Genomic DNA, 10,666 nt, shown 5'->3' with positions numbered 1-10,666 from the left:
TCAGTCAAAGTTGCTCTTCTATCAGCTTGAATCAGTCGGCTCATTCTCCTCTGACCTCTAGCATCAACAAGGCATTTTCGCCCACAGGACTGCCGCATACTGGATGTTTTTTCCTTTTCACACCATTCTTTGTAAACCCTAGAAATGGTTGTGTGTGAAAATCCCAGTAACTGAGCAGATTGTGAAATACTCAGACCGGCCCGTCTAGCACCAGCAACCATGCCACGCTCAAAATTGCTTAAATCACCTTTCTTTCCCATTCTGACATTCAGTTTGGAGTTCAGGAGATTGTCTTGACCAGGACCACACTCCTAAATGCATTGAAGCAACTGCCATGTGATTGGTTGATTAGATAATTGCATTAATGAGAAATTGAACAGGTGTTCCTAATAATCCTTTAGGTGAGTATATATTACACACATACATTCTTATTTTAAAATGGATTAATTTCATTTTTTCCTCAGAATTCTACACACATAATGACAGTATGAAAAAAGTTTACTTGAGATTTTTGCAAATCTATTAAAAAAAAGAAAAATTAGAAAGCACATGTACATAAGTATTTACAGCCTTTTCCATGAAGCTCAAAATTGAGCTCAGGTGCCTCCTGTTTCCCCTGATCATCCTTAAGATGTTACTGCAGCTTAATTGAAGTCCACCTGGGGTAAATTCAGTTGATTGGACATGATTTGGAAAGGCACACACCTGTCTATATAAGGTCTCACAGTTGACAGTGCATGTCAGAGCGCAAACCAAGCATGAAGTCAAAGGAATTGTCTGTAGACTTCCGAGACAGGATTGTCTCGAGGCACTAATCTGGGGAAGGTTACAGAAACATTTCTGCTGCTTTGAAGGTCTCAATAAGCACAGTGGCCTTCTTCATCTGTAAGTGGAAGAATTTCAAAACCATCAGGACTCTTCCTAGAGCTGGCCAGCCATCTAAACTGAGCGATCAGGGGAGAAGGGCCTTAGTCAGGGAGGTGACCAAAAACCTGATGGTCACTTTATCAGAGCTGTAGAGGTCCTCTGTGGAGAGAGGAGAACCTTTCAGAAGGACAACCATCTCTGCAGCAATCCACCAATCAGGCCTATATGGTAGAGTGGCCAAAGAGTCTCATCAGACCTGAGAATTTTGTTTCTCATTGTGTGAGACTCCTTCAGGTGCCTTCTGGCAAACTCCAGGCGGGCTGCCATGTGCCTTTTACTAAGGAGTGGCTTCATTCTGGCCACCCTACCATACTGGTTCTCCTCTCTCCACAGAGGACCTCTGCAGCTCTGACAGAGTGAATCTTATAAAGTCTTGAATTAAGCTGTGTACATTGACTTCCTCAACATCATAAACTGCATTATGCAACTTAATCAGACACCAGTATCAGAAAGTCTGTTTGGTGTAATGAGTGCTGTGCGGTTTCACAGCTACTTCTGGTGTGAGATCAGACTGTTAGCTCACTGGTGACTTCATTTTTAAGCATAATCATGTTTTGTATTTTTTCACTTGTTCCAGGGGAACTGAAAAATGGCACAATAGCTTTAGTTTTAGTTACCATACCATACCATAAGCCCACTGCTGCAATCCACCTGCAAAGAACTTACTCCCACCTACCATGTTTTTTTGTTATTACATTTAAAAGAATTTTTAATTGCTGTGATATTTACCAGACCTTGGTGAGATGTACTGAACTCGTGTTTCACGGTTAATGGGGTTAAGGTGAAGGAGACTCACTAACGGACGGTGGATTACAGTTTCTCTTTTTCAGTTCGAATGATAAATCATCTTTGTCTCCTGCTCTTGCTATGTGTGTGTGTGTTATAACGTCCATTTCTAACGCTTTTAACACCTCAGACGCTTCACGCACTCCCTCCGAGAGCGGCTATGTGCATAATGGACATGTTAATGAGACACGGTCGTCTCCTTCAGCGTGAGACACAAAGCAGAATATTAATCTTCACTTACATCCACTCAGCCACACTGCTCGTTGATCTGTTCTTCTTTTATCTATCATTCTTAGACTTGTATGTGTACACTAACATCGCCTTAATTAAATTGGTTTACTGCAATAATTAATACTTATGTAGGATCAGGAACAGCATGAAGATGGAATTCACTGAAGTTCATTGATGAATACATTCAGTAATGTTTATTAGTATTAGTGTATTAGTAGTTTATAAGTATTTGTTTTACATAACAATAATATGCATGAACCAATATTATCAATTTTTTAACAGTAGCATATATTAACATACAACTACAAGCGCTGTGCCACTGTCCAAATACTTATGGATCAAGATGTTGATAGTGTGACTGTTACATTCCAAGCTTTCAGTAATACTAGAAAACATTTTAAATTTGTTACCGTCTGTCTATGAACGCATTTTTATTTGGGGTGCGAATTATGAGAAATATTTTATTTTATTCCACTATATCTTTTATCACTAATGTCACAGAACAGAGGTCTGAGACACTGAGACGAACGAAACACTGAAAGACCAATAGATGCGCTGCTAAGCTTGGCGTGAGTCTGAGTAGACTGCTCAGCTAGTACACAAACGGAACTTCACTCATATTTGAGGATTTTAAACTTAAAAACAAACGGCCCTGATCGCTCTTCCCACACTTCAGTCTAATGATGTTTTGTCTTAGTGGAGTCGGTGCGGTACAGTGGCTTAGTGCTAACAAGTCTAATGCTAACTAAGCACTAACAAGTCACCTTGCACCTTCAGGGTCCATGTCTGATTCTTGGCCAGGTTCGATTCCCGCCTCTGTGTGCATGCAGTTTGCATGTTCTCCCCATGTTTGGTGGGTTTCCTCCGGGTACTTTTCTCCCACAGGAAGGGTCCTAGGTCTCCAGGGATAGGCTTCAGGCCCCCCTGACCCTGCTGTATACAGGATAAAGCGGTATAGATGATGAGACAGTAGATAAGTGCAGTATCTCTAGTTACTCAAGTAATCGGCAGAATTCCTACACATGGCTGAATATGGGGTGAAGTATTTCTATGAAGCATGAGATTAAATATTAACACCGGGAAACGAGCTGTAGTTTAGTTCATGCAATTTACCATGTAAATATATATATATTTTTTATATTAATATTTTTTATATCGTTTTCAGTGTCAAGATTTGGAGATTCCTGAGTTCCTGAAAAAAGTTGCTGTGGTGCAAATGATCTTTGCCTGAGCCGCTGCTGATGTTTTAATATTCTTCGCAGAGTGTTTCTGTCAAACCAGTTCATTATTTATTTTATTTTATTTTATTTTATTTTATACTTTATTCTCCTGCCACAGAGACGTAATCTGGATTTTACAGTTTTTAAAAAGCTTATTTGGCCGTGCATCAACACAAACTTCCATTAGCCCTATGAGTGATTAAAACAAGAGTGTGAGTTTGTGTGAGTTGTCGTGTTAGAGAGAATCAAACACAGACTTGCAGTGTATAAAATTGTCATGAAAGTTATAATTGAAATGACAGATTTTCTGCACAGCCTCAAAACTTTCATCTGTAAATGTATCATTTATTCCCGCGACCTTTTGTTCCAGACGCTAATAAATCTCGCACATTTTATTTTTCCTTATTTTGAGTATAGGCTTATTGTTAAAGTCTTAATCCCTCAATTTATTCTTCCTTCGTTAGTGGTTTAATGTTTGCCTTTCTCAGGCGAGTTTTACTGTAGTTTTGGGTTTAATGCTCGTAGATTTGTCTTATAAACCACGCTTCACTGATCGCAAACATCACGTTAAACCTCTGCTCTGATCATTAGGGTTGGATTTGCGGTACAGCAAATAGTCTCACACACACACGTGGAATATGGAATTGTTAACATTTAGGGGCGAGTGTCTGAATGTCTAAGTAAACGAGCAGGCTCTGATTTCATTCCACAAGTAATTAATCAACTTTAAAAAAAAAAAAAACTCTTGAGCTTGGTGAACTCTGAGTGGATTTGTGTGCTCACGCAGTAACGTCTAGTGCACCATCAATACACAGGCGATACATCAAAACTAATTACATGTAGTCAATTACATGCAACTTTGTTGTGATATTAAACTTTTTTTGATTTAGATAAAAAAAAAAAATATTATACAGAGCATGTGGGTATAGTGAGTGAGTCATTATAGCTAGGGTGTGAATATAGTGAGTGTGTGATCATAATGAGTCTAATTATACCAAGTGTGAGATTATACTGAGTGTGTGATTATAGTAACAGTGTGAGTATAATGAGTGTGTGATTATAGTGGGAATGTGAGTATAATGAGTGTGTGATTATAGTGGGAATGTGAGTATAATGAGTGTGTGATTATAGTGGGAATGTGAGTATAATGAGTGTGTGATTATAGTAACAGTGTGAGTATAATGAGTGTGTGATTATAGTGGGAATGTGAGTATAATGAGTGTGTGATTATAGTAACAGTGTGAGTATAATGAGTGTGTGATTATAGTGGGAATGTGAGTATAATGAGTGTGTGATTATAGTAACAGTGTGATTATAGAGATGATACTGTATGATTATAATACTGTACATTTGTAATTATAGTGAGTGTGTGATTATAGCCAGTGTGTGATTATAGTGAGAGTGTGGGTATAATAAGTGTGTGATTATAAAGAATGTGATTATACAGATGATACTGTATGATTATAATATATTTCTAATTATAGTGAATGTGTAGTTATATCGAGTGTATGATTATAGCCAGTGTGAGATTATAGTGAGTGTGAGATTATAGCGAGTGTGAGATTATAGCGAGTGTGAGATTATAGCAAGGGTGTGATTATACAGAGTGCATGATTATGGCTAGGGTGTGATTGTAGTTAGTGTGTGATTACACAGAGTGTGAGATTATAATGAGTGAGTGATTATAGCGAGTGTGTGATTATAGCGAGTGTTTGATTGAAACTTTTCCTCTTCCTCTCAGACTCTATCTCTCTCACACCACTCTCCTCTCCTTAATTAACAGGTCAGTGATCTTTTAACTTTTTTCACATCTTGTTTCCATGACCACTCAGACATCACAAGTTTAATCTTTATTTAGGCAGACAAGTGCAAATTGCAAATCGAACTTTCTGAAATGAGTGTGAGTGTGTGGTGGATTATTTCCCGTGTGTCAGCGAACGTCTTTGTGCCAGTTCCAAACAAACTCCAGAGTTACCTGAGGACAGCTTTGTGAAAGTAACTTTAATCTTTAAGAAGAAGACGAATGTATCGTTTTTCTACTTGTCTTCCTCCCGTGTGGCATTTCATATTGTAATCTCTCCATCACAGAAAGTCTTTCCTCTTTATTGTTACTGTTCTCGAGTCGGACTGTTTAACAGTTTAATAAAAGTGTCAGAGCTGTGAGAGCCGTCATTGTCATCGTCATTGTAAAAGGGAATGAGTGAGAGATAAAAACACGTAAAAAATAAAAGAGCTGAGGAGGAAGGAGAATAAAACTGAAAGGACAGATAAGAAGGACAGAAGGAAAAAAGAAAGAGCATGCTGGAATCTAAAAAGATGTAGAGAGCAAACAGAGAGATAAAGGAAGAGAAAAGAGTGTGATAATAGCAAGAAGTGTGTGATTCTAACAGCAAAAATATATTAAAAAAATTATATCATAAAATATAGTTCACATTTCTACATATTATATTTTAATGTAATGGGTAATTATGCCCAATAAATTATAATATCATTAATTCTCATAATGGTATTATCAATCATAATAATAATAAATGGCATATCCCCATATTAATATTTAGATACTTGTATATTTATTTTTATACTTTTACATTTCCATCAAGTTAAAAATTTTTTATTGAAAATATTGCCAGAAATGTATATTGTGTGTATATATATATAGTATTAGTAAAAGTTGAACTAAATCACAAACTTTTTAAAATTATAATGTCTCAGTGTTTAAATGATTCCATTTAATTTCTAAATAATGAGGTACAGATTGATTTAAAAAAAAAATCATTTTAAGCAGAAACCTTTGGTGAGAATTTAAGGCTGTTTTGATGAGAATAGAGGATGAAGATGTAAATAAGCACTGAATTACTGACAGTGTTATGTTTTGCTTGTCACCTTGAAATATTTTTGACCTGAATGGTATTTTATTGAAGCCTTTGTCCCGAGACAGATGCAACCGGAGGCATTGAGTTTTTGGGTTGTCCATCTGTACAGCTCTTTATTGAAAAGCAATTTCTCAGAAATGCCTTTAAGGAATTTATTCAAAAATAAATAAAATATATGGTTAAGTATAGACATGACATTTAGTGAATGTCATGTTAAAATAAAATATATTATGTAATATGATACAACTTAAAACAGTATAAGATAAAAAAGTTACATTGTATTGTATAAACACACCACAGATTATCTACAGTATATAATCTGAAATAATATGGTACATATCATGGTGTGGGTAAATAAAAGCACAGTACAGTTAAGATACAGTACAAAAATGTATTCGTAAAAGTATAGTACACTCTATGTGTGTGTGTGTGTGTGTGTGTGTGTGTGTGAACCACGAGTTGGAATGCCACACTACAAACCTATACACACTGCAACATAGTTGGGGAGCAAAGCCACACACTGCAGAAGTCCTTCGCCTTCTTTAGACTTTACGTTCTGCTACACAATTTACAGGTATGTTTTGGGGGTCACAGTCTTGGAGAGAAATTAAGCTGTCTCAACACAACCTTAAACTTTTTTCAGACTTTTGGCATGACAGTCCAATCTAAAAATAAAAAAAATGAATAAGGTTAATGGAAAGTTCACGGGTGTACGGCCTTGTTTAAAATGTTTGCACCATCCAAATGTTTTACTGCATCTAAAAGTCTCATCATGGTACTATACTTGAAGTGTAAATGTCAATCACTTTCACGTCTACATTCACCAATTTCATCCCAGATTGGCTGGTTTAAACTCAGCTGTGATAGCTGATGCATGCAGGTTTAAAATTCACGACCATCATGATGCTGTGCCAACAGAGAAAGAAACACCGCTGATGCCTTTTTCACAGCATGGGCAGATTCACAGGAAGCCACAGGATTATTGGGATCATGTAACAATTGACTACAGGAGTGATCCATCAGACCCTGGAGTTTTTGCAGGTTCTCAGGTGAATTTGAAAAGGTTTTCCTGATGTACAAACTACTATCAGATGAAATTCACCAGACAAGATGTCCTTGTTTCCTAACGTTCTTAATTTCTTAGTATTTTAAGGGTTTTAACTACTTTATATTTATACTTGCTATTCCTTTCCAACTCCTGTGCATTTCTCACACCCTTGTGTTTTCTTCTTTGAACTTTTCAGAGATGTCGCTTCTCTATTGTCTGGGAAATGATACGCCATTGTTTTCCTCTGTTATAATAATTTATGTTCTCTGTGTATGTGTGTATATGAGTGTGTAATCTGATTAATTTATTTGCATAGGATGTTGTGTTTATAATCTGATCAGAAAAGCACAGCAGCTAAACAATAAGCGATGCTGAAGTGTAATCACATTCACATAACTGATATGATCGAGGATCACAAATGAGTGTGTGAGTGGGTGTAGTGTTCATGCTGAGGTTAAGCAGTTGGACAAGCTGTGTGTGTGTGTGTATGTCTGTGTGTGTTTGTCAATGGGGATTTTTTTGTGAGAAAGTTATTAAATATTGGCACTGGGGAAAGAAAAATGCTACTAAATAAAGCACACAGTACTACTACTAAATATAATATATTAATATATATAAATTTTATAATATAATATTATTATTATTATTATTATTAACAATATTTTTAAACTAAAATATTAATTAAAATATTAATAATATTAGATTATTAAATACTTTTTATTTTCATTTTAATAAGAATTTTGGCCGGGGTATTGATAGTGTTTATTTTTCAGATTTATTTAATTGTATAATTAATTGACAACCAATAGGGCACACAGACCAAAGCACAAATCTGGCTGTACAAAGGTCTGAACACAAGGGCACTAACAGTGCGTCTCAACTCCAGTGCTGCTTCCTTCAAAAGATGCTTTGATGACCAATTGATCAATTATCCTGATTGGTCAGAAAATAAGGGGTTATTAAAACTGCTCTGACAGTAACTCAGGTTTGTTAATGTTATTGTCCCACATGTTTTACTGGAGCAATGAAATGTTTGTGTATGAGCGCTTACTCTAACAGCAGTAAAGTTACTGATGGTTGTAAATGTAAATATAAGGTAGAAATTCCATCATCATTACATCATTATATCAAATACAGGTTCCCCAAATGTCTCTATACACAGCGCGGAAAACAACAAAAAAGCCAAATGTTTTTGCTTTATTTTTACATAAAGATTTTTGCACTTAGCTTATATTAAATCTATACTTCAGATCTTTAAGAGAATAAATTAATTTCTTTGCATATGTAGACTTTTGCAATGTCTTATATTTAAAATCATATATATTTAAAATATAATGGATGTGACAGATGTGTTACCAGTGAAGTTACCATATACAATTCCTCATTATGCAGGGTCATGCTATTTTTTTATGCTGATCTTCAGCTTGGCATTTAAATGACACCAATCATTATGATGGACATACGATAGGTCAGGGTAATAATAATAGGGCTAGGGTAATAATACTTTTATTTAAAAAAAGTGTATACATAAAAATAGGGGAAAAAAGTTAAAGGCACATTTATTTAAACATAAAAATGTGCAAAAATTCAAACGTATTCACAGAATGTACCGAATGTTGTTCTTGGCCTGATTAAGAGATGTCTATTAACATTACTGATCTTGATTTGCAACGTAAAAATAAAAACACTGGGGGAAAAATCACAAAAGATTATTGGAAAACGTCTTGAATTTTTTTCTATTGAGCGCCTTATAAAGAGATAAAGAAGAGGGAACAAACGAGCTGAATGAAAAGAAAACTCTCGGGACAGAAGAGTTTGTCTTGATCGGTTCAATTCAGTTTAGTTTCTTTGTATAGAACATTTAACAGTGGACATTATCACAAAGCAGCTGGACAGAAATTACTTGATGATGGATGGATCACTCTATCTTTTTCTCTCAGTGAGGCTTGTATTTACAGAGAACTGGAACGATTATTTGTGGCTGCTGCTGTTTCTGCCTGTGAGCTTTCTGTGTGTTGATGATTTAATGGAGCTTTCAGGAATAATCCTTTATTTAAGCTCTTTCATTAGTTTTCTTTACAGCGAGTGTTATACAGGGTCATGCTAATTTTTTCAGATCTTTGGCTTGACATTTAAATGACACCAATCACTATGATAGACATCACTTCCTTTTTTAACAGGTGGATGACACACACACACACACACACACACACACACACAATTAGCCATCTGTTTCTTTTGAAGCTCAATGGATGAGCAGCTAATTGGATGTGAGCCATGATAACTAATTGTGAGTGTTGGTGAATGAAAGAATTATCCTCCATAAATATCTGAGAGAGAGTGAGAGAGAGAGAGACAGAGAGAGAGAGAGACTGCTAATCAGAGACAGATAGAAAGACTGATGGACAGACATAAAGGGAAAGATGGTGAGAGACAAAAATAAAATGGAAAGCGTCCAGAGAGAGAGAGAGACAGAAACAGAAATTGAGACATTCTGGATGAGTGATTCAAGGAGAAGAGAAAAAGAGAGATACAGATAAAAGAATAGAAAACTAAAGACATAGATACAGGCAAAGATACAAAAATCATCAGGGAAGTAATCAGATAGACAGAAAGATAAACAGACAGAAATACAAAGACAGTAAAGGGGTGCAGCTACAAAATGAAGAGAAACAGAGAGAAAGAAAGAGAAGGAAAGAGGGAAGAAGAATGAAAGAACAGATAATTAGAGAGACGCAGACAGGCAGGAAGACAGACCAAGTAAAAGTCATTTAGTACTGATGATGTTGAACAAAACGCGTCCCAGAATAAATATGTTTTGTGTTTATTTATTTATTGATTTATTTAATCACTCAGAGCCGCTTTCCAATGTGTGACACCAGGTCAATATGGAGATTGATGTGGGTGTAGAGTTTGTTCAGACAAACAGAACACTTAAACTGTCTTTATGTACTGTATCGATTAATCCTTAGTTTAGAGATGGAGTTTGTACAATGCTAACTTGAACGCTATACGTTTCCATTAGCTGTGTTAGTCTTGTAACTCTGGTACACGACCTCGGTCACTAACACCTTGTGGTCTTTTCACACTGGTTATTTGTTGTCTGCATTTAAATCAGATGTACCGGTTTATTTAAGAGCAACTTTCCTTTATGTTTGTCATGGATGTTTTAATTTTATGGAAAACTGTGTAGACACTGAGTCCTCCAGGGTTGAGGATTCGATTGCCTTCTCAGGTCTGTGCGCATGTACAGTAGTTTGCATGTTCGCTCCATGCATCTGTTCCGCGTGCATGGTCAGTTTCTTCCAGGTAGTTTGATTTTGTACCTGGAAGAATGTGTGTATGCGACCAAGTACAGGATAACCGCTATGAAGAACAAGTAAAAGAGTGTGTCAGTGTGCCACATTAAGTTCGAAAGTCAGCAGTGGTGCTAAATTTCTAACAACATGTTGCTGTGACCCTGATGGTGCACTAAGTTACAGCACAAGTGCCATTGTGTAAAGCAGCCCAAAAAGGAACGTCGTCTCTGTATTTTTCATTTCTTGAATTCTATCTAGTGTGACAGTGTGACAGATGGTCAG

This window comes from Clarias gariepinus, chromosome 13 (genome assembly GCF_024256425.1).
Source record: "Clarias gariepinus isolate MV-2021 ecotype Netherlands chromosome 13, CGAR_prim_01v2, whole genome shotgun sequence".
Lineage (NCBI taxonomy): Eukaryota > Metazoa > Chordata > Actinopteri > Siluriformes > Clariidae > Clarias > Clarias gariepinus.
Note: the sequence above shows the minus strand (reverse complement) of the source record.